The sequence below is a fragment of the Mobula birostris genome, chromosome 23, assembly GCF_030028105.1.
Source record: "Mobula birostris isolate sMobBir1 chromosome 23, sMobBir1.hap1, whole genome shotgun sequence".
Lineage (NCBI taxonomy): Eukaryota > Metazoa > Chordata > Chondrichthyes > Myliobatiformes > Myliobatidae > Mobula > Mobula birostris.
The window spans coordinates 55,441,734-55,465,865 of NC_092392.1; the positions used below are offsets into that span (position 1 = coordinate 55,441,734).

The 24,132-nt window shown below is 41.9% G+C and overlaps 1 protein-coding gene across 4 annotated transcripts in view; it reads right to left on the reverse strand.

The window, feature by feature from the left end:
• sox5 (SRY-box transcription factor 5) overlaps positions 1-24,132 on the reverse strand; it is a 394,349-nt gene that overhangs the window by 171,415 nt on the left and 198,802 nt on the right. The gene's annotated exons all lie outside the window — the stretch shown is intronic.

Sequence of the window (24,132 nt, forward strand, 5' to 3'; positions counted from 1 at the left end):
ATCTCGGTCCTAAACATCGACACTTTTCTTTCCATAGATGCTGCCTGAGCTGCTTATGTTCTTGCAGCAATTTGTGGGTGTTACTATAAAAATACAGTCCCCGGAAACATTGCAGGTCACAGGAGCAAGTGTGGATGCAGAGCTAGACAGAAAGGGGTTGGAGGACAGTTCTGAGGTAGAGCAAGAGTAGGGTGAAGACCCAAAAGAGGCAATTCCAAAATATATAGACTAGGTTGTTGGTTGTGTAGGGGACCAGAGGCTAAGATCACGAAGAATGCATCCATAACAAGCAAGCTGTTTGAGAGGGTCCCAAACAGAGCAGCATGGCACCAAGAGTAACGCTTTACAGCACCGGCTGTAATAGGGGTTCAATTCCCGCCACTGTCTGTAGGAGTTTGTACGTTCTCCCCGTGACCACATGGGTTTCCTCCAGGTGCTCCAGTTTCCTTCCACATTCCAAAGACGAACGAGCTAGTGAGTTGTGAGCATGCTATATGGGCGGCGGAAGCCAGGCAAAACCTCTGAGCTGGTCAGCACGATTCTCACTGATTTGATTTAACGTAAACAATATATTTCATTTCATGTTTCAAAGTACATGGGACAGAGCTGGCAGGTGAGATATACCGAGACATCCAACACAGGTAGAGATAAGGTGAATTTTAGAACACATAGGAGTCCAAGAAGATAATTACTTTTCTGATATAAAACTACATACAGCGTCAAACTGAAAGGGGAATCACCTTTCCCCAAGCAACAATCAAGCTTAGTATTTCAACTAAGAGGCTCCCCGATGTTGGAGAAAAGAGGAAGAGACCTGTTCTATGAAAACCAAGAAAGACTTGTGCAGTGAGATACCCATGTATCACACTGTTTTAAATTGGCTTTGTATTGCTGCTGATTATGTGTTTCTCTTTTCCTGTTGCTTCTGTCAAGGAAATTTTGACAGAAAATTGTAGATTCATTTAATCGGCATTCAGGCAGAAACTCAATGTACAACAACAGAACAGTTTAATGCAGAGCATCAAACATCTTTCTAAAAACATTGTTAAGATATCCTCAGTGGCCGCTTTATTAGGTACCTCCTGTGCCTAATAAAGTGGTCATTGAGTGTATGTACATGGTCTTCTGCTGCTGTAGCCCGTCCACTTCAAGGTTTGACGTGTTGTGCATTCAGAGATACTTTTCCGCACACCACTGTTATAACGCGTGGGGTTCTTTGAGTTACTGTTGCCTTCCTGTCAGCTTGAACCCATCTGGCCATTCTCCTCTAACCTCGCTCATAACGAAGTGTTTCACACATAGAACTGCCACTCAGTAGATGATTTTCAAATCTCGTACCATTCTCTGTAAATTCTAGAGACTATTGTGCATGAAAATTCTGGGAGATCAGCAATTTCTGACATTCTCAAACCACTCCATCTGACACCAACAATCATTCCACCATCAGTCAACTAAATCACATTTCTTCCTCATTCTGATGTTTGGTCTGAACAACAGCTGAACCTCTTGACCATGTCTGCATGCTTTTATGCATTAAGTTGCTGCAACATGATTGTTTGATTAGATATTTGCATTAATGATCAGGTGTACATGTGTAGCTTATAAATGACTGTATATGCAAATAATATAACAGAAGGAAATCAAGGGTGCAATTTACCCCTGCCACATGCACTAAATGGCATGCTTGCTTCTAGATCCCAGAGATGTCAGAAGCTATTTTTCATCCTAGTGGTTTAATTATCACAACAGATATGGCACCTGACCCTAACCAGTGCTGACTGCAAGGACCTTTACAAGTTTTGAGAGCGTACTGCCTTAAATATATTTTTATTACATTTTAGAGGCTATTTTACCCTGTAGGACCCCAATGAATTAAACAGGACAAACCTGTGAGTTTCCCTCTTGCTTCCGCTCGCAGGAAAACAGAATGTAGCAGTGGATTGTAAAATACAACACTGAAGTTGATATCCATAAAGGACACATTAAATATAACTTGCATTATCTAGCATCTCTGTCATGCCATAACATTCCCAGGAGCATGCTCAGGAAACAAAAATTTAGAGAGACACTAGGATAAGTAACCAGCTGAAGACATAACTGCCAAGCGTGGAGTGAAGGAAGTGGAGGATGTAAAGGCTGCCAGACTCTGAGGCACCCATTGGCACTAATTGAAGGTCACCAATGTATTATTTTGAACATAGTGCCTTTTCAGCCAAATGCATACTGAATAGTAATACTCTCTGTGTTGTAATCTACATGTACTGCTGTTAGTGCAGAGGTGTCCATCTGTGACCTAGAGGTCATATATAGTCAATGGGCCTTGGCTATCCAACTCATGAAGCCCAAGTCACTTTCTCCTCTTGTATTTATTTCTCTTGCACTCTTTTGAATTACTTGTGTTTGCAGATTTCTTTAACCACTATGTCCAAAATTTAAAGAAAGAACCTCCATAATGCTGTCATAGAGAGGGTCCAGAGGACTTTCGTGAGACTGATCCCAAGAATGAAAGGGTTAACATATGAGGAGTATTTGATGGCTCTGGACCTGTACTCACTGGAGCTGAGAAGAATGAGGGAGGATCTCAATGAACCCTATTGCATATTGAAAGGCCTAGGTACAGTGGATGTGGAGAGGATGTTTCTTATAGTGGGGGGGAGTCTGGGACCAGAGACCACGGTCTCAAAACTGAGGGGCATCCATTTAGAACAGAGATGAGGAAAATGTTCTTCAGCCAGAGGGAGGCGAATCCGTGGAATTCATTGTCATAGACAGCTGTGCAGGCCACATCAGTGAGTATATTTAAGATGGAGGTTGTTAGGATGTCAAGGGTTATGGGGAGACAGCAGGAGAATGGAGTTGAGTAGGATAATAAATCAGCCATGATGGAATGGCAGAGCAGACTCATAAGACTATAAGATATAGGAGCAGAATTAGACCATTTAGCCCATCAAGTCTGTTCCGACATTTCATCATGGCTGATCCAATTTTCCTCTCAGTCCCAATCTCCTGCCTTCTCCCTGTGTCACTTTATACCTGAACCAATCAAGAATCTCTCAATATACGTAAAGACTCGGCCTTCACAGCTGCCTGTGGCAAAAAATTCCACAGATTCACCACCCTCTGGCTAAAGAAATTCCTTCTCATCTCCATTCTAAAAGGATGCCCCTCTATTCTGAGGCAGTGTCCTCTGGTCTTAGACTCTCCCACATTAGGAAATATCCTCTCCATATCCACTCTATCAAGGCCTTTCGCCATTCAAAAGGTGAACGACTCGATGGGCTCAATGGTTTAATTCTGCTCCATATGTTTTATGGTCTTACAGTCTTAAATTCATTAAATATTTGGTGACAGTACATGCAAATTAATAAATAAATATTGATATCCATATATTCAATTTCATCTCCAAGTTACATGCCATGCTGATTTGATGAAACACATTCCCATTCCATTGTCTTCTGATTAGTGTATGATGAAGTACAGTATTGTAGGTAATGGACTAAGAGCAGGAATGCAAAAAGGCAGAACAGTTCAAGGTTATAGAAGAGGTAATGAAACCTTAGGTAATGTGTCCATTCAGTACTGGCAACCCCATTTTAAAGGAGTACCCAATCGGCGTTATAACTCTGTCTTAAAAGAGCACCTAATAGAAGTTAGTAACTTCATCTTAAAGGAGCATCCAATCAGAGATGGCAACCCTGTCTTAACAACTTGATCTCAAAGGAAGGTAAATTTGAAATTATATTAGGAAAAACAATGTTTCATTCAATCTGTGGTGAAATTATGGAACAAGATCTCTTTGGGCAAAGACAGGGAGGCTGGGTTTGGTTCATTTAAAGATAAATTAGCTAGCATTCTTCCAAAAAGTTTACATTTTTTGTTTATAAGATGCGAGTAACTTGAGATACAACATGTGATTGAATGCTTTGGAGGAATGGATAACTTGGATTTACCTCATCTCACATCTGAATTTTTTGTAGAGAAGTTCATAAAGATAGATTTATTTTTTGTTTGTTTATGGAGATGTGGACATTGATAGCAAGCCCAACATTTATCACCTAACCGTGGCTGTCTTTTAGAGGTAAGCTTACTACTCGGATTACTGGAGTTCATAAGGTGAACATGCTTCTATTGAATTGTATTAGGCTGGGAATTCAGTTGACCCAGAGGGAATGAGGATTTATTTCCAAGTCAGCATGTTGCACATCTTTGAAAAAAGAACTTGCAAGTAGAGGATTTAATTTACACTTGCGGCCCTTGTCTTTTCGAAAAATGAAACTTAATTAGTGAAGTAAGTTGGGTTAAGTTGCTGTCATGCGTTTTGTAGATGGTGTACTCTAAAGTTTAGTCATTTTTTGAATTATTTTGGCTACTCCTAAGCTTTGAGCCAATGATTGGAAGTGGATTCCCAACATTTAAACAGGATATTCCATAGACTCTTTTTCACAGGCTGTCCATCTTAAGCGATTTGGACAAGATGTACAGCACCTTGGATCAAGTAATGCTATAACCTTTAAAAAATATCTGGACAATCCCTTGAACTGGCAAAGTCCAGACGGCTATGGATCAAATGCAGATAAATGGCATTTGTACGATTGTCAGTATAGACACAGTGGGCCAAAGGGCTTGTTTCTATGCCGTATGATGTGGAACCCATCCATGGTTCATCTGTGACTGAAGGATTGAATGTTTAGGATAGTGGATGGTGTGACAATTAAGTAACTGAATGATATTGAACTTCATAAGTGATGTTGAAACTTCAGGTGGAGGGAATTCTATCACACTCCTGTCTTGTACCTAGTAGGTAATAGAAAACTTGGGGAGTCAGAGAGTGGATCAGATCATTTGCTTCGGAATACTTCTTTGATTGTCATTTACAATTGATGTGCTTTATTCAGTTAACTTTCTGGTTGATGAGAATCCCCCAAGCTGTTGGTGATGAAATACTCAACACCAGTCATGGCTGCTTTGAACATTATGGATACCCTCATTCTTAACTAGCACTCGCAGAGAACAAATGTTGTCAGTTCAATGCTCAAGGGTGTGGACTGCTGCAAATGGAACTCAACATTGTTCAATGTTTATTGAACGTACCATTTCTGACCCAAGGATGATGATCCTTGATGGTACCTGCTGAAGCAACCAAAGACGGTTGGTCCTAAGACACAGTTCTAAATAATCCCTGCAGCACTGCCCCAGGCAGGACTGATGGCCTCCCGCAATCAACACCATCCTCCTTAGAGCTAAGGACACTTCCAGCTGGTGGGGATTTTTTCTCCTTGCCCTCTTTTTCCAGGGTTTCTTTCATGTTACTGGTGCCTTGATATTTGTGCTCACCTCTGGCACTCTGGATGTCAATATGTCTTTGGATGAAGATCGCAATGAGTCTCGGGACAGAGTGGCCTAATGACCATCTGAGATTCCATTACACTGCACATTGTGTTTACCTGGATAGTAAAAACTAACTAGATGACCCCGTTTATTTTCAGCAGGTACTTCCCACAAAGTTTGGAATACCTTGGCTTTAGCTTCTTTTACACTCCCTTTTTTGACGGGTTTAGTTAAACATTCTTGCACTAATAAACCATTTGAGATACATTCATGTTTCCTTACAATATATATGAGCCCGTTCAGCCCAATGAGTCAGCGCACCTTTAGAGAAATCCTATTCCTCCATTTTTTCCCGGTAACCCTTTCTCCTACATCTCCCAATCAACATCTCCCCCACTCCTCCCAAATACTCATTACTCTTACTACCCTTCACATTAAGAGTAATTGACAGCAGTCAATTAACCCACCAACCGGCACATCTTTGCACTGGGGAAGGAAACCACAACATTTGGGGGGGTGGGGACCCACAGGGAGAATGTGCTCACTCCACACAGACAGTACCCTGAGGCCAGAATTGAACTCTGTTACTGAAGTGAGGGGCAGGAGCACTAACTGCAGCATCAGTAAGTAGCAGTCTGCCTTTCCCTGACAAGAAGGAGGAAAATAAACCTCATCGGATGCTTGCTAAAGCATAAGGTAAAGACAAAGCCTGTTACCCACTCTTGGATATTCCCATGAAATTAAATAAGAATAAAATGTATCAGCTATGGTACAGTAATATAACTCCTACACTGTTCCAAGATAATCCTTTCTCTCTTGGAATTACACCACACCTACATCTGATTATCACACATGTCATAGTTACACAAACATACGACTCAACAAGTTAGTGCCTGCATTCTTTCATAGATTTTAAACACAAGAGAGTCTGTAGATGCTGGAAATCTCGAGCAATGCTCACAAAACAGTAGAGAAATTCAGCAAGTCAGGCAGCACATACCTGATGAAATCAGATGCTGTCTGGCTTTCAAAAGTTTCAGTCATTTTCAGCTACTTTGGCTTCACCTCAGTTTTGAGCCAATGACTAAAAGCGGGTTCCCAACATTTAAGCAGGATTTTCCATAGTTTCTTTCAGAAGCTTAAGGGATTTAGACAAGATGTACAGAATCTCAGATCTAAGTAACTCCTATAAACTTTAAGAAATACCTGGACAAGCATTGAACTGGGAAAGCACAGAAGGCTATAGATCAAATACAGGTATATAAGTCTAGTACAATGGTCAGTTTAGACATGGTGGACTGAAGTCTTGTTTCTATGCTGTATGACTCTATAACTCTGTGACTCCATTGACAGGTCAAGCTCATTTACCCAATCATCCCACCACCTACAAGAGAACAAGTTACAAATCTGCATGACATTTCATGTTCAAAGTAAAATTATTATCAAAGTACATATATGACACCATATATTACTCTGATTCATTTTCTTGCAGGCATTCACTGTAGAATAAAAAAATACAATTCAATCAATGAAAAACTATACCCAGACAAAGACTCACAAACAACCAATGTGTAAAAGAAGACAAACTGTAAAAACAAAAAAAAAACAAATAATAATAATAATAAATAAACAGATAAATAATACAGGCAACATAAGTTGTAGAGTCCTTGAAAGTGAAACAATAGATTGTGGAATCAGTGTTGAGTGAGGTTATCAATCCTGCTTCAGAAGCCTGATGGTTGAAGGGTTGTAATTGTTCCTGAACTTAGGTGGAGTAGGACCTAAAGCTCCTGTGCTTCCTTCCTGATGGCAGAAGCGAGAAGAGAACATGGTCTTGATGGTGGATGCTGCTTTCTTGTGGCAGCATGCTATGTCTTTGTCTCTCTCCGAAATGTTCAATCTCTATGGCAATGTTCTGGCTTTCCTACCAATTTCCTTTAATGAAGTATCTTCCAAGTTAGCATCCCTTCTTAAAACACATTACTTGCGCTTTGACCTCGAAGAGTCTTAACCAGCTCAAATGGGTTTAGATCCCATCTAAATCCACAAAACTTTTGATTTCAAACTAATGAGCATCTATATTTGTTGCGTTTCAGTAACACCTTTGGTAATCCCAGGGTATCCAAAATGCTTTAAAGCCAATGAAGTGTTTGATGTGTTGAGATTGTTTCATTGTAAGAACACAAAGCAATTTAGATGTATCCAGCAAAGACTGTGATAAATAATCAAATCGTCTTTACCTTTCTTAGTGGTGCTAGTTCGGTGCTAAGTATTGGCAGAACTTGCTATGTATACATGCACCTACTTTGATAATATATTTACTTTGAACTTTGCTCTTCTTTAAATAATTCTGCAGGGTTCTTTTACATCCTTCAGTTTCATCACCCATCCAAAAGCTAGTGGACCCTCAGTAATGCACTGAGATGCCATCTTAGAACCTGCCTCAGACCTCTGCCGCGAAGTTGAACCCATGACCCACTGACTCAGTGGCAAAACTTTGAGCATCGAGCCAAGAATGACAGCAGTCTCTGATTGACTTTCCTCCTATTGTGGAGCCAGACACTGTTATTGTACTTGGAGATTTACACCATGGCGCTAATTAAACTAAAGTTGGCAAAAAAAAAGGATCGGCATATGGCACTTAAAATGGCATGCCTCAGGTTTAGTTCTATGTGTGATTATTTGACATCCTTATACCACCATGCTTGCTGCCAAAACAAAATGTCTCTGAATTTGATTGTCCAAGACGGATGATTGTTCAGTGTAGCTAGACTCTGACTAATAGCGGACTGATGCAATACTAGAGGGAAAAAAATTGACAATTACTACATGTCTTCATTCCTGACAATGAAATCTCTATTCAAAACATGAAAAGCTGCATCTAAATTAAAGAATGCAGGTTCAGTGAGTATATTATCTACATTAACACTATATATAAGGGCAACTTCCAGTGTTGTTTGACACTGAAGTCACCACAATGGCTGTCTAGAAAGACATGAGCAGTGGCAAGGTATTAAAATATAAATAAATATTTTTAGACGTCGCTTTGCAACATTCAGCTGTTCTTTGGGGGAATTTTCTCTGTCAATAGGAAACAAGTACTTTTCATTTTAAAGAACAAGTTATTGATATGAATCTAATGGCTACCTTGGTGCTTCAACATCTTTCAACTATTTTCTACTTTAATCACTTCCTTGTAACACATGTAACAATTGACTTATGTTTTAATTGCTCGTTATTTTTTCAAAACACTGCATTGAAATCTTGGTTAATCCTGGATACATACAGCAGAAGGCAGTTATTAGTTGAGAAATTGAAATGGAAACTATGGGCTTCTCCACTCCAGTTGTTAGGAGTACATAACTCTTTGAACAAGGCTTCACCTTTTACAAACAAGAGAAAATCTGCAGATGCCGGAAATCCAAGCCAACACACACAAAATGCTGGAGGAACTCAGCAGGCCAGGCAGCATCTATGGAAAAGAGTAAACAGTCGATGTTTCAGGGTCTCGGTCTGAAACGTCGACTGTTTACTCTGTTCTATAGATGCTGCCTGGCCTGCTGAGTTCCATTACCTTAAAAAATATATGAAAAGGCTTGTGGCTTGGACTTTATAACTTGCTAATTTGAGTCACAGAATCAGACAGGACAGAAATGGCCACTTCAACCCTTTGCATCCATCCTAACTTTTTTACCCATCTGCACATTAGGTCCATATTCTTCTAAGCACTGGCTATTCAAGTGCATGTCTAAATGTCCTTGAAATATAATGATTGTATCCATCTTAGCACCTCCTCTGGCAGTGTGATCCAGCTATCAACCAAACTCTCTGCAAAAAAAAAGATCCCTTTTAAAATTCATTCTTCCCTCTTTAAACCAATATCCTCTTGTTTGTGATACTTCTACCACGGGGAAAAGACTCCATTTTGCTATATACTGTATGTGTCTTACAATCTTATATACCTTAGTCAGGCAGGGAGCTCCATTGCAGTTGGCAACTTGTATAGAAGACAGTGAGTTTAAAGCATCTTATAAAGATTTAAGATCCGCCACTATATACTGAGTTATTGTTAGTGCTATGGAGCTACTATAAAGAGTGTATGGGGCAAGGCTACAGTTCAAGGCCATTTTACACTGAGAATCAGTGTCAAAACCTTCTGAACAGGTTGCATGAGTTACAAAATAGCACATGCCAGGCTAAAGTTAGATAATTGAAATAACATGATATGATCAATATTTTGACTTGAATGTTCCATATTATACACATGTGAAATTTTCATGAAAAACTGTATATTTTGAAAATAAATATGTGAAAAATTTTGTGGCAGTGTATGTTTTAGAATCCACACAATATGGCTTTCAGGAGAATAGTTAGTGTGGAAATACAGCAACTAAATCATGTTTTCATTCTTACAACAAGGAACAGAACAGATTCCAGCTCTGCAATCAATGCACAAATCAGTTTATGAATCCTTTATCCTTATTTCTTTCTAGGTTGCTCAAGTTTATAATAGCCTTTAGACTTAAGAAAGTTAACCTTCCCAAGGCCACTTTAATCACAATATCCTTTGGAGGCTACTTGATCACGTGGACCATCAAATTCAACATACTGTCAGGCCAGCCTGTTAGAGTGAAGAGGTTCTGGATGAGAATGATCAGATTTGTCTATAAGGTAGGGAAATTATTAATGTGGAGAAAAGGAAGGGTTCTTGTTGAATTAAGGAAACAAGAATTCCCTTTTGAACTGATGCACTTTGCACCAAATTAACTACTTATCGAAGTGTTGTAAAAAAAAGTCAGGCTATTTTTGCACAGCAAGATCCAAAAAGATGAACGAAAGAGCAGACCTTTGGCTTAAGGAATAGGTGTAAATTGGATGAATCACCCTTCTCCCCTCTCTCATCAGGCACAAGATACCAAAACACACATCACCAGGCTCAAGAACAGTTTCTATCCAACTGTTATCAGATTCTTGAATGGACCTCTCGTGCGATAAGATGACATCTTCATCTCACAACCTACCTCGTTATAATCTATAACGTTATTATAAAACTCTGATCTCAAACCTCCGCTGCCTTGCTGCTAAACCCACTCACAAGGAAGGCTTTGGGTGTAATCCCTGAGGAAAAATCCAGAGTTGTAATTGCTCAGGCAGCCCTAGTTTGAGTTCAACACTGACTGGCAACTCCTGCAACACCACTGGTGACAAACTGTATCAGGTTCTGCCATTCTTTTGGATTCATCAGCTGCGTGGAGAGTGGGAACCTGCTGCATGGGCAACAGCTTGCTCTCCATATCGTACTGCCCAGGCTTGTGTATTGACTGAACGTAGACAGCTAGGGTGCAACATCCATGGTTGATCCTGACCAACGGAGGGCCTCCTGACTATAATGCCACTAAATAGTTCCTTAGGACAATTAGTTGGGCACTTGACCTCATTAACTACCCCATTATCATCTTATACTTTATTCTTTACCTGTACTGCACTTTCTCTGTAGCTTTCACACTTTATTCAGCATTGCTATTGTTTTACCTTGCTCTAATCAATGCACTGAGAAATTATTTGATCTCTATGAATAGTATGCAAGACAAGCTTTTAATGTGACAACAATAAACCGTTACCAATATCTGCCCCATACATTTGGAGCAGAATTACCACTCGCCAGATTTTATTCAATGCCTTTTCCTGAAGTAGCACTTCTTTGGACATTGAGTGAGCTATGAGGACTGGTGCAGGCCAGGTTCGTTGCTTCATTAACAATGGGTGAAGGATTATAAGGCCAGTCAAGATACTGGAATGGACTACCCACTCTTTGTAATTTTATCATGGGATGTTTTAAGTCAATAATTTGTAATGATGCATCCAAATTTGATTTGACAAGAGCATTTTCAAATGAATTTTGATATTGGATGACATGAGGGCAGTTGACCGGTTGGTTAATTAAAAAGGCAAGCTTTAAAAGGAGAAGGGTACGCGGTAGAGAAGAAGATTGGTGTTCTGGTCTTGTGCTTGGTTATGGAGATCTGAAGCCACTGCCTTTATAGTCAAATATGAGAATACAGCTGTTCTTCAATTTACGAAAGGGATGGTTTGCTGGAAAATGTTTTCTTAAAATAAAATTCCATAAATTGAAGATCCTGGACAGATTTCATGGAAATTTTCCAACAATATGCATGGTGCTCACCCACTACACCTCCTCCAATGTGTTAAAACCACTGCAGCCACACACAAATGCACAATCAGGCGCACACACTCACACACATGTGAAGGGAGGATGAAAGGAGATTTGATAGGTGTGTAAAAAACGATAAGAGGCATAGATCAAGTGGATAGCCAGAGAGTTTTTCCCAGGGCAGAAGTGGCTAATAACAGTGTACATAATTTTAAGGTGATGGGAGGAAAGTATAGGAGGTATGTCAGAGGCAGGGTTTTTTACACAGAGAGTGGTGGGTGCATAGAACTTGGCGTGGTGGGAGAGGCAGGCACATCGGGCACATTCACAAAACTCTTACATAAGCACGTGGACAATCAAAAAACACAGGGCTATGTAGGAGGCAAGGGTTAGATTTATCTTAGAGTAGATTAAAAGTCAACACAACATCATGGGCCAAAAGACCTGTGTTGAGCTGTAGTGTTCTATTTTTATGCAGGCATACAAAACTGTGCAACTATACAGTACACACACACACACACACACACACACGCACACACATGCACACACAACTTCTATACGACTGTTAAGCTTTGAAGTTTGCAATCTGTAATTAGCAACAGTGCTGGGAGTATCTGAAAATGAAAAGGGATTTCTTTTGTCTGAAAAGAACTGTGTAACCACTGCTTCAATTCACTGCCTTTAATCCTGGCCTTTATGAACCATCAGAAACAAAATAAATGTCAATTTATTATTTTCACTAAGTAGCAACCTCTTTCATTATTGATAGTGAGGCAGGACAGAGCAGCAAAGCCTAGTTGTGCTGCACTGTGGGAAGGGAGGTCAGAAATAAAGAATGAAAGGCTGAAAGAACAACAAAACAAGCAACAGCACAGCAAGATGATCAAAAGAACAAAAGAGCAAACCTGAATTTATATAGCACCTTCACACGATTTCAGGACAAACAAAAGCGTTCTGCTGTCGAGTGGAGAAATTGTGTGGTAAGATGCATAGCTTGAGTGGATACCCAGGGTCTGTTGCCCGGGGCAGAAATGGCTTATCTGAAGGCAAATAAGTTGAGGGTGATTGGAGGAAAATGTAGGGACGATGTCACAGGTTAAGTCTTTTACACAGAGTGACGGGTGTTTGGAACGTGCTGCCAGAGGCAGGTACATTAGTGGCATTTAAGGAACTCCTAGATAGGAACGGATGATAGAAAAATGGAGGGCTATGTAGGAGGGAAGGGTTAGTCTGATTTTTGAGTACATTGAAAGGTTGGCACAACATAGTAGGCCAAAAGGCCGGTACTGTTCTATGTTCTATGAACCTGATAAATACTGCTCTATACAGTTGAATAGAGAGGTTTTCGCCAAGGGTGGTGGGTCAACCATGTCAGATAATTCACAAGATCGAGGACTAGTGATTCATTATTATCAGACACCCAAGAGGTTTTCCTCAGAAAGATTTAGCCTTCAGTCAGGTCAGAAACGGCTAATACCGGGGGAGGGGGCTTAATTTCAAACTGATTGGAGGAAAGTATAGGAGGGATGTCAGAGATAGTTTTTATTTAGACAGAGGTTGATGGGTGTGTGGGGTGAGCTGCCGCATGTGGTGGTAGAGGCGGACACATTAGGGACATCCAAGAAACGCTTAGATAAGCATCTGGGTGGTAGAAAACTGGAGGGAAGGGTTAGATTGATCTTAGAGTAGGTTAAAAGGTCAGCACAACATCATTGGCTGAAAGGCCTGAACTGTGCTGTAGTGTTCTATATTCTATGTTCTCTGGTCCATGTGACTGCCATCTAGTTGCATGAAGAGCTTCCTCCCCCAGTCTCTCCTTGCCTTTGACAAAAGAGTTTTGTTCCTGAAATGAACTGTTTTCCCCTTCCACTGATACTACCTCGTCTGCTGAGTGTTTCCAGCAGATCTTGTTTTTAATTGCACCATTTCTTCTCCAAGCTGTGGAAGTATTTCAATTCAACTCATAGATGTGGCATAAATCAACAGCATACTCATTTACTGGTCCTGCTGTCATATAACTGCTACAAGTCATGCTGCTCCTGTGCCTTTGGCTATCGTATAATGTGTTAGGAATACTTAAGCCTCTCAGTTGCTGTCACTCACCCCTGTACATCACGAGTGGCCAACAGTAGGAAGGCAGGGAAGACCATTAACGGCTCATTGTCAGCCTTTGTATTAATCAGATTATCAGGTATCTCTGAGCGCTGCCCTTTCTGTGATAAGACTAAAAGCATTTTACATGCTAATCCTCCATATTAGTAGAGTACTGTTCCCAGATACAGGCACAATATGGACACTGAAAGCAATTAAAGGTAATGAGGCCTACCTCTTCCCAACTATGACACTGAGGACTCCACTCCATCACTAGTTACTCCTACATCACCACTCAGGTGGCCCTCTCACCCCTTTTCCTCCCCTCCTCAGTCTTTATGACCTGCCCATCATCTTCCTCTGGTTCCCCACCTCCATCCCTTAATGGTCTACTGTCCTCTCCTATCAGATTCCTTCTTCCACTCTTTACCTCTTCTATCTATCACCTCTTGGCTTTTCACATCAATCAATCTCTTTCATCCCCCTTCCTCCTCCCACCTACCTTCCCCCCTCTCGCCTGACAGCTGGTACTACTCACCCTCCTCTAACTATCTATTCTGGGTTCGGTCCCCTTCCTTTCCATTCCTGATGAAGCGTCTACTCTTTATTCCTCTCCATAGATGCTGCCTGACCTGGTTAATTCCTCCAGCATTTTGTGTGTGTTGCTCTGGATTTCCAACATCTGCAGAATCTCTTGTGTACTCCTCTGTCCTAACTGCTCCAGTGTAAGTACAATACTGGCATCCATTAGCAATGTAAATGATTGCCAGGTTTGCCTCATCCACAAAAAGCTATGCCAACCCAATCCAGCTAATAACCAATTTGTCAGTCTTCTGTCAATTATTGACTAAGTGATGGAAGCTGCCATTGGCCAGCCAGCGGCACTTATTCACCAACAACCTGTTCGCTGATGCTTGGTTTCATTGGAGGCCATTTGAATGCAGTCCTCATTACTGACCTGGTCCAAGCATGAAATAATGAGCTGGGTCCTACAGACAAGCTGAGGGTTGCAGCACGTGGCATCAGGGCAGCACCTGATCGAGTACAGCATCAGGTAACGTTTGGAAAACTGAGGTCAATGACGATAAGAGACTCAGCATGTCCCCTTTGATGCTCACTAATATTTACCGATGTGCCATTGAAAGCATAATAGCTGCATCTACCCTGGCTTGGTGTGGCACTTGCTTTGAACAGGACTGTAAGAAGCAGGAGAGAGTTGAGGACACAGTGCAGCATGCCACAGAAACTTGCCTCCCCTCTGTAGCAACACACAAAATGCTGGAGGAACTCAGCAGGTCTAGCAGCATCTTTGGGAAAGAGTACAGTCGAAGTTTCAGGCTGAGACTCTTTGGCAGGACTGGAGAAAAAAAAGATGAGGAGTAGATTTAAAAGGTGGTGGAGGGGAGGGAGAAACACATGGCAAAATAGAGGAGGGAGGGGTGAATTAAAGAGCTGGGAAGTTGATTCGTGAAGACAGGAGGATCCCCATCTGTGGTATTGTGGCTGGAGGATGGGGTGAGAGCAGACGTGCATGAAATGGAAGAAATGCAGTTGAGGGCAGCATTAATGGTGGAGAAAGGGAAGCCCCTTTCTTTGAAACAGGAGGACATCTCCTTCGTTCTGGAATGAAAAGCCTCATCCTGAGAGCAGAGGTGGTGGAGATGGAGGAATTGAGAGAAGGGGATGGCATTTTTACAAGTAAAAGAGTGGGAGGAGGTATAGTCCAGGTAGCTGCGAGAGTCCATGGGTTTATAATTGACACTGGTGGATAAACTGTCTCCAGAGACAGAGAGATCGAGAAAGGGGAGGGAGGTATCAGAAATAGACCAGGTAAATTTGAGGGTGGAGTGGAGGTTGGGGGCAAAGTGGATGAAGTCGACGAGTTCCAGATGGGATCAGGAAGCAGCACCAATGCAGTCGTCAAGGTAGTGTAGGAAAAGTGCAGTATGGCTACCAGTGTAGGCTTGGAACATAGACTGTTCCACGTGGCTGACAAAAAGGCAGGCATAGCTGGGACCCATGCGAGGGCCCATGACTACACCATTTGTTTGAAGTTAGTGGGAGGAGCCAAAGGAGAAATTATTGAAAATGAGGATAAGTTCCACTGGACGGAGGAGAGTGGTGGTGGAGGGGAATTGGTTGGGTCTGGTTTGAAACGGAGAGCTTTGAGGCCTTCCTGTTGGAGGATGGAGGTGTATAGGAACTGGACATCCATAGTGAAAATAAGATGATGGGGGCCAGGGAACTTGAAATCATTGAGAAGATCCAGAGTGTGTGAAATGTCACGGATGTAGGTAGGAAGGGACTGAACTGGGGCGATAAAACAGTCGAGGTATGCAGATAAGAGTTCAGTGGGGCAGGAACAAGCTGAAACAATGGGTCGACCTGGACAAGCTGGTTTGTGGATCTTGGGTAGGAGGTAGAAACGGGAGGTGTGGGGCATGGGAACTATGAGTTTGTTGGCAGTGGATGGGGGATCCCCAGAATGCATAATGTTGGTGATGCTGTGGGAGACAATGGTCCAGTGGTCCTTAGTGGGGTCCTGTTCGAGTCTCCTCTGGAGACTCTGTCTACACTACTCCCTGCATTGGTAAAGCAGCGAATGTAATCAAAGACACAACACACCCAGACATTCTCTCCTCTCCCCCACCCTCCCCATATTCGCATTGGACAGAAGATAACAAAACCTGAAAGTACGTACAACCACGGTCACGGACAGCATCTACCTCGCTGCTATAAAGCTACTGAATAGACCCCAGTACAATGGCACGGTATCGCAGAGGTTAGTAAAACACTACTATGGCACCAGCAGCCCAGGTTCAATTCCAGCTGCTGTCTGCAAGAAGCTTATATGCTTTCTCTGTGACCGTGCAAGTTTCCTCCGTGTGGTCTGGTATCCTCCTACGTTCCAAAGCCAAACAAGTTAGTAGGGCAATTGGTTACATGGGTACAATTGGGAGGTGCTGGCTTGTTGGGCCCGGAAGGCCTGTTACTGTGGTGTACCTCTAAATAAAAATAAATTCAGCAAGATGCGCTCTTGATCTCACAATCTACCTTTCTGTGACCTTGCACCATATTATCTGCCTGCACTGCACTTTCTCTGTAACCGTAATACCTTATTCTGCATTCTCTTAATGAAGTACCTCGACATACTTATGCAATGAAATGATCTGTGTGGATGGTATGAAAAAACAAAGTTTATCACGTGTACCTCAGTACATGTGACAACAGTGAACCATTTACTGACTTACAATTTCAACTGGCTGAAACTGACACGGACAGAAAAGGAGATGGTTATGATTACTGAAGGCCAGGCATCACAGTCCTGGTGCAAAATTAGTTTGGGCCTTGTTCTAAGGTTTGACTATCTTGGCTTACTTCATCAACGTTCACTCCATCATAAGGTGCACACTTTTCATCTCCATTCAAGCCCTGGATGGTTTTCAGGTACTGGCTGATAATTGTGAGGTCATGTTCAAGCAAACAAGAGGGAATTTAACCATCAACCTTGACATTCAATGGAGGACTGGTGCTGAGTCATCCACCGTTATGCTGAACTGGCGAGAGAACATGGAAGCCACTGTGCTCATTCCTTGAAGCACACTTATCCTGTGCCTTCTCGTCAAGATGGCGCCATATTGATGCAATTACGAAAAGGCATGCCAGCAGCTATAGGTCATTAGGAGTTAGTGATCTGGTATGTCAGCAAAGATTCTAGCAAATTTCTGTAGACCGATATTCCTATCACTGTGCAACTGGGTGTTGGACTTCCTAACGAATAGATCTCTGACAGTCAGGATGCGGAACCGTTCCATCCTCCTCATCATACTCAACATGGATGCCCCCCAGGGCTGTGTGCTGAGCCCATTGCTGTACACCATGCTCACACATGACTGCACGACCAAACACCCGGGTAATCACATTGTCAAGTTTGCCAATGACACGATAGTGGTTGGGCTCATCACCAGAGAGGAGGTGGAAGAGCTCAAAGCCTAGTGCCAGGCAAATAACCTCTTCCTTATTGTCAACAAGAGAAAGGAGATAGTTATTGACTTCAGGTGAACTCACACCCCTCTTTACATTGAAGCCACAGCAATGGAAACTGCAAGTCGTTTCAAATTTCTGGGAGTGCATAACACACACAACCTCTCATGGTCCCAGAACACAGCCTACGCAGTCAAGAAAGCTCACCAACACCTCTTCTTTCTGAGGAGGCTGACGAGAGCTGGTCTTTGCACATCTATACTCAGGTTATTCTACAGATGTGCAGTAGAGAGCATGCTAACGAGCTGGATCACTGCTTGGTATGGAATTTGCATGGCAGCAGACAAGAAGGCTCAACAACTGGTAATCAAAACTCCCCAGTGCATCTCTGGCACCAGCCTGCCCACCATCTAGCACATATATACGGAAAGGTGCTGGAAAAGAGCCAGTAATGCCGTGAAGAATCCCACAAACCTTGCTTATGGACAGTTAGTCCCACTCCCGTCAGGGAGGAGGCTATGCAACATCCAGACCAGGACCACCAGACTCATAAACAGCTACCGTCCCCAAGCAGTAAGGCTGATCAACACCTCCACCCACTAACACTACCATTACACTGTGCTTCATTATTTTCCATTAGTCACTGCCTGGCATCACTTTATGGACATATAATCAATCTATGTACAGAAGCTACAGGATATAATGTATTTATATTTATTGTATTTTTATTATCATTGTGCTCTTTAACTTTTGTGTTTTTTTATGCTGCATCAGATCTGGAGTAATAATTATTACATTCTCCTTACACTTGTGTACAGGAAATGACATGAAACGATTGTGAATCTTGAATCTTGATGTGCTGTGTACCGCATTCTGACTGAATGCATCACCATTTGGTGCGGAGGCGTCAATGCACAGGATCGCCAAAAGCCCCAGCGGGTTGTAAGCTCATCCATCATGGGCATTAGCCTACCCACCAATGAAGGCATCTTCAAGAGGTGGTACCTTAAGAAGGCACCATTAAGGACCCTTACCATCCAGGACATGCCCTCTGCAGGGAGGAGGTACAGGAGCCCTGTAGCCAAACACTCAACATTTTAGGAACAGCTTCCTCCCCTCCGCCATCTGATTTCTGAATGGTCCATAAACACTTCTTTTTTCCCTCTCTTTTTGCACTATTTATTTATTTTTATGTATTCCTTATGGTAATTTATGTATTTTTATGTATTGCACCATACTGCTGCTGCAAAACAACAAATTTCATGACATAAGTCATTGATAATAAACCCGATTCGGATTATGATCTCCCATTTTGCAAATCTTATGATCCAAAAACAACGCGGAGCTATCTGCAGTCAAATGTTCACCCGGCACTTTCAGGAGTACTAAGTGTCAGACATCAGGTCTCAAATAGACCTAAAATATACCATGGAACCATACCGAAAACAGGCAGTGCATTCTTACTGGTGGTATAGCTGGTATTTATTCCCCAATGTAAATCAGGTTACTCGATGATTATTGACAATTGCTGTGTATAAATTTCCACATTACAACAGTAACCACCTTTCGAAAAAACTTCACTGACTGAAAAAATGTTCTGGGAGAGCATGAGTTATAAGATACACTATTGTAATGTATATTTTTATTTCCTTTACGAGAGGTTGAGTGAGGTTAATTTTCAAGATGAAAAAGCAGCAGAAGGAAGGGTGTTAGCAACTAGAGTTACATCCTTTTCATATTCTGTATAGAACAGTCAACAATCTGCCATCAAACAACACAAAAACTCACACACAGCATGTGGAGTCATGTGCCTTACGTTTCACCTTTCTTCAGTTTACTTGACTACATTTATTAGAATGAATCATAGAATTTTGCAGCACAAAAGGAGACCATTCAGCCCATAATTCTAGTGCTGTATCTTGAAAGAGCTAGCCAATCAGTTCTACTTCTGAGCTCTTTCTGTGTACATGCCTGAATCCTTTTCCACCATGAGCCCAGAAATTATATCCTGAGGTATCAAAGTGTTGTAGAAGTGCAGTCTTGATTAGCAAATAACTGAGATTGTAGCCATTTATACATTATATAATGGTGACACAGCTTGTGGAGTCGCTGCCTCACAGCGTCAGAGACCTGGGATCAATCCTGACCTTGGGTGCTGTCTATAAGGGGTCTGCAGGTTCTCTTTGTGATAACATTGATTTTCCTAGCTGCTCTCGTTTCCTCTCACATCCCAAAGACATCTGGGTTGGAAGGTTAATTTAAATCAAAGTTTAATTCAATTTTGAGAATCAGCATGGTCATGGATCCTTCCAGTACAATAAATCCACACTGCCCAATTACACCCAAGTGGTCAACTAACCTACTCACTCATACATCTTTGGAATCTGGGAGGAAACTGGAGCACCTGGAGGAAACCCACGGGGTCATGGAAGAATACACAAACTGCTTACAAACCATGGCAGGAATTGAATCTGGTTTGTTGGTGCCATAATAGTATTTTGCAAACTGCCATGCTACCAGTCCATCCCTTAGGACTGTAAATTGCTCCCCACTGTGAAAGTGAGTAAAATCTGGCAGGATTGTGGGGGAACTAAAAAGAGATGTGCTTAATGTAGGATTAGTGCACTGGGTGGTCAATGATTAGTGTGGACTGGACAGGCTGAAGAACTTGAAATATGCTGTATCTCTTTAAGTCCTGAGCACTCCAAATTCACCAAGTGGATAACAAGCAAAAGATCTCCATTGCATTACATAGTTAAGTCCTTAGTTGAAGAAATGCTGCTTTAAACTTAAAGCTGCACATTTCAGTTTACACAGATTGATCTCTAGAAAGATGGACAACTAACGGACCACCATTCACAATGGAAAAATAGATTGCAAATCTGTACCCTTAACAGAAAATGATCCATGATTCTGCTGTTAAAGGTGCACACATTCAGGAAAGTGAATGGTACAATGTCAGCTTGAGAAAAAAAAAACACTAACAGGTGTACACTTCAATGGAATAAACTATATTAAGAAACAGGTGTAATTACTTAAACGAACTTGATTAAATAGGAGTAACTGCAGACGATTATGAAACAACATTAGTAGGTGTACGTGCTGAATTATACAATAAACAGGGACACTGTAGCATGCCGTAACTCTCAGAGAGTAAATTCATACTGATAGACTCAATTGCACGTGGGACACTTCCTTAAGTAATAATGGAAAAAACAGGTATAATAAATGAGCCATTTCTAATACACCCACTGGAATTCTAAGATTTTTGTAATTATCTTAATAGACAGAATAAAACAGCTTTGATACAAATACAAAGCCTTACATTTGCACAGTGCCCTTTGCAGTCTATGAAAATCTCAAAGCATTAAACCAATGACGTACAGTTGAAAATGCAGCAGATAATTCCCGTTCCAACAAACAGTGGCGTGCTGGTGAGCAGATCATCTGTATTTAATGGTGTTCTTTGAAGGATATGTGTTAACTGACACACACTCCCTGCTCTCCCAGGCAACAGTGCCATAGGACATTTCTCCGACAGGAGAAAGAATAGAGAAGGCTGTGGACTAACACCTCACCCAGAAATCAATGACTTGAAAATTGAACAATGCACGGAATGTGTGTCTAACAAGTGATGCCTGGAAGCCAACATACACTTTGACAGTAGGCACTTTGCTGTAAAACTCTCTACCCCAGGAACTTCCAAGTAACACAGAGAGTCACCATTGAGTCTTGCCCACTTTGGGTGCTCTAAGGACTTTCCTTTGCATCTCTTACAAAGTAATTCCCAACTTTGGAAAGGGAGGAGAGGGTAGGGTAGAGAATTAAACCTGCTGGTTAAACCCTCCACATCAGGTCGTGTTTGGTCAAGTCATCAATCACTTGGGGTAAAAGTTAGTGGGTAGCATGCATAGGCTGGAAATCTGGGGAGTGGGAAGAGATTGGGAATTGGGGAGAAATGATTCTTGAACCCAAGAGAGAACTCCTCATTCAACCATATACTTTTGTTAAAGTTGTTCCCAGTTTTTGTCTCCGTAACCTAACACATATTCAGATATCATGAACACTAGAGATTTTGCAGAATCTGGAAATCCAGCGTAACATGCACAAGATGCTGGAGAAACTCTAGTCAGTCAGGCAGCCTATATGGAAGGGAATAAACAGCCGTCGTTTTGGGCCAAGGTCCTTCTTTAAGACGTAATGTAGAAGTTTGCTGCAATTGAACCATCCACACATAGGGCACAATCATGAAACTGGCATCCGGATTTGCACTGTAATTCGCTGAATGGCAGTACACACACTCGGGCTTGCCCTACAGTGGGACACTACAGCAGACCAGAAAAGACCTAATGTAAATCCCAGTGAGTCCCCGATTTCCCCTCATGTTGGGAGACCAAGTCACACAACAAACGTAATTACTGTCCAGTGCAAACCAAGTTGAGGGACAATGCATCCAGCAGTACATCACCTTTGAGGATATGATCCTGAACTGTATGCTTAACCCCTGCAACCCAAAATCAGAGGCAAGAATCTTTATTAATAAGCAACAACATCCCAACGCAGTGGCACTGAAGGTGTAAGCATTATTGTAAGATAAGCAAGCACTGCCACCAAGCTGATCAGGTAAATGGTCAAAAAAAAAGGGAGCAAGATGAAAAATCAGCAGTTTTTTTAAAATCAGCAGTTTACAGGCTGTCTCCAGATTAAAAACAAGTTCTATCCTTAAATCAGGCAAAATAGTTCAATGTGGTAACCATACTTCCAGAGCAATACAATGAATATTGTCAATGATGGCCAATTAACATCAAGCAGAATCACAGAATTAGCAGAATCGATTGTCTTCCCCTGCCTAGATACAGTATCAGGATGGCCCAAACTCAATGCCAGTTCATGCATCAGCTTCAGGTATCAGTAGCTTATACGGTGTCTAATGGAATATCATTACACAGATCTCAGTATAAGCGATTGTTGGTCAATTTCCAGAGCAACTCTCATAAGTGACCTCCTGCCATGAAACTGGCAGCCTGTGCTGTTATGAGACCACACTGTCTAATTACTCTAGGGAGGCTGTGTGCGGGACTTCTAGATTGCTTCTCCTTTGAAGTTAAAAATTTAAATGGTAACTCCTTCATATGTATGGAATGTCCATATGTTAGGCATTTGTAACCCAGGGAAGGCCTGTATCAAGATTTGGAGCATATTGTAGAAACATAGAAACGTAGAAAACCTACAGCACAATACAGGCCCTTCGGCCCACAATGCTGTGCTGAACATGGACTTACTTTAGAAATTACCTAAGGTTACCCATAGCCCTCTATTTTTCTAAGCTCCATGTACCTATCCAGGAGTCTCTTAAAAGACCCTATTGTATCCACCTTCACCACTATCGCTGGGAGCCTATTCCATGCACTCACCACTCTGCTTAAAAAACTTACCCCTGACATCTCCTCTGTACTTTCTTCCAAGCACTTTAAAACTGTGCCCTCTCGTGTTAGCCATTTCAGCCCTGGGAAAAAGCCTCTGACTATCCACATGATTAATGCCTCTCATCATCTTATACAACTCTATCAGGTCACCTCTCATCCTCCACTGCTCCAAGGAGAAAAGGCCGAGTTCACTCAACCTATTCTCATAAGGCATGCTCCCCAATCCAGGCAACATCATTGTAAATCTCCTCTGCACCCTTTCTATAGTTTCCACATCCTTCCTGTAGTGAGGTGACAAGAACTGAGCACAGTTCTCCGAGTGGGGTCTGACCAGGGCTTCTATATAGCTGTAATATTAACCTCTCGGCTCTTAAACTCGGTCCCATGGTTGATGAAGGCCAATGCACTGTATGCCTTCTTAACCACAGAGTCAACCTGTGCAGCAGCTTTGAGTGTCCTATGGACTCGGACCCCAAGAACCCCCTGATCCTCCACACTGCCAAGAGTCTTACTATTAATACTATATTTTGCTATCACATTTGACCTACCAAAATGAACCACTTCATACTTATCTGGGTTGAACTCCATCTGCAACTTCTCAGCCCAGTTTTGCATCCTATCGATGTCCCTCTGTAACCTCTGACAGCCCTCCACACTATCCACTGCACCCCCAACCTTTGCGTCAACTGCAAGTTAACCAACCCATCCCTCCACTTCCTCATCCAGGTCATTTATAAAAATCACAAAGAGTAAGGGTCCCAGAACAGATGCCTGAGGCACGCCACTGGATACCGACCTCCATGCAGAATATGACCTGTCTACAACCACTCTTTGCCTTCTGTGGGCAGCCCATTCTGGATCCACAAAGCAATGTCCCCTTGGATCCCATGCCTCCTTACTTTTTTAAATGCCTTGCTGAAATCCATATACACTTCATATACTGCTCTACCTTCATCAACGTGTCCAGTCACATCCTCAAAAAATTCAATCAGGCTCATAAGGCATAACCCACCTTTGACATGCTGACTATTCCTAATCATATTATACCTCTCCAAATGTTCATAAATCCTGCCTCTCTGGATATTTTTCATCAATTTACCAACCACTGAAGTAAGACTCACTGGTCTATAA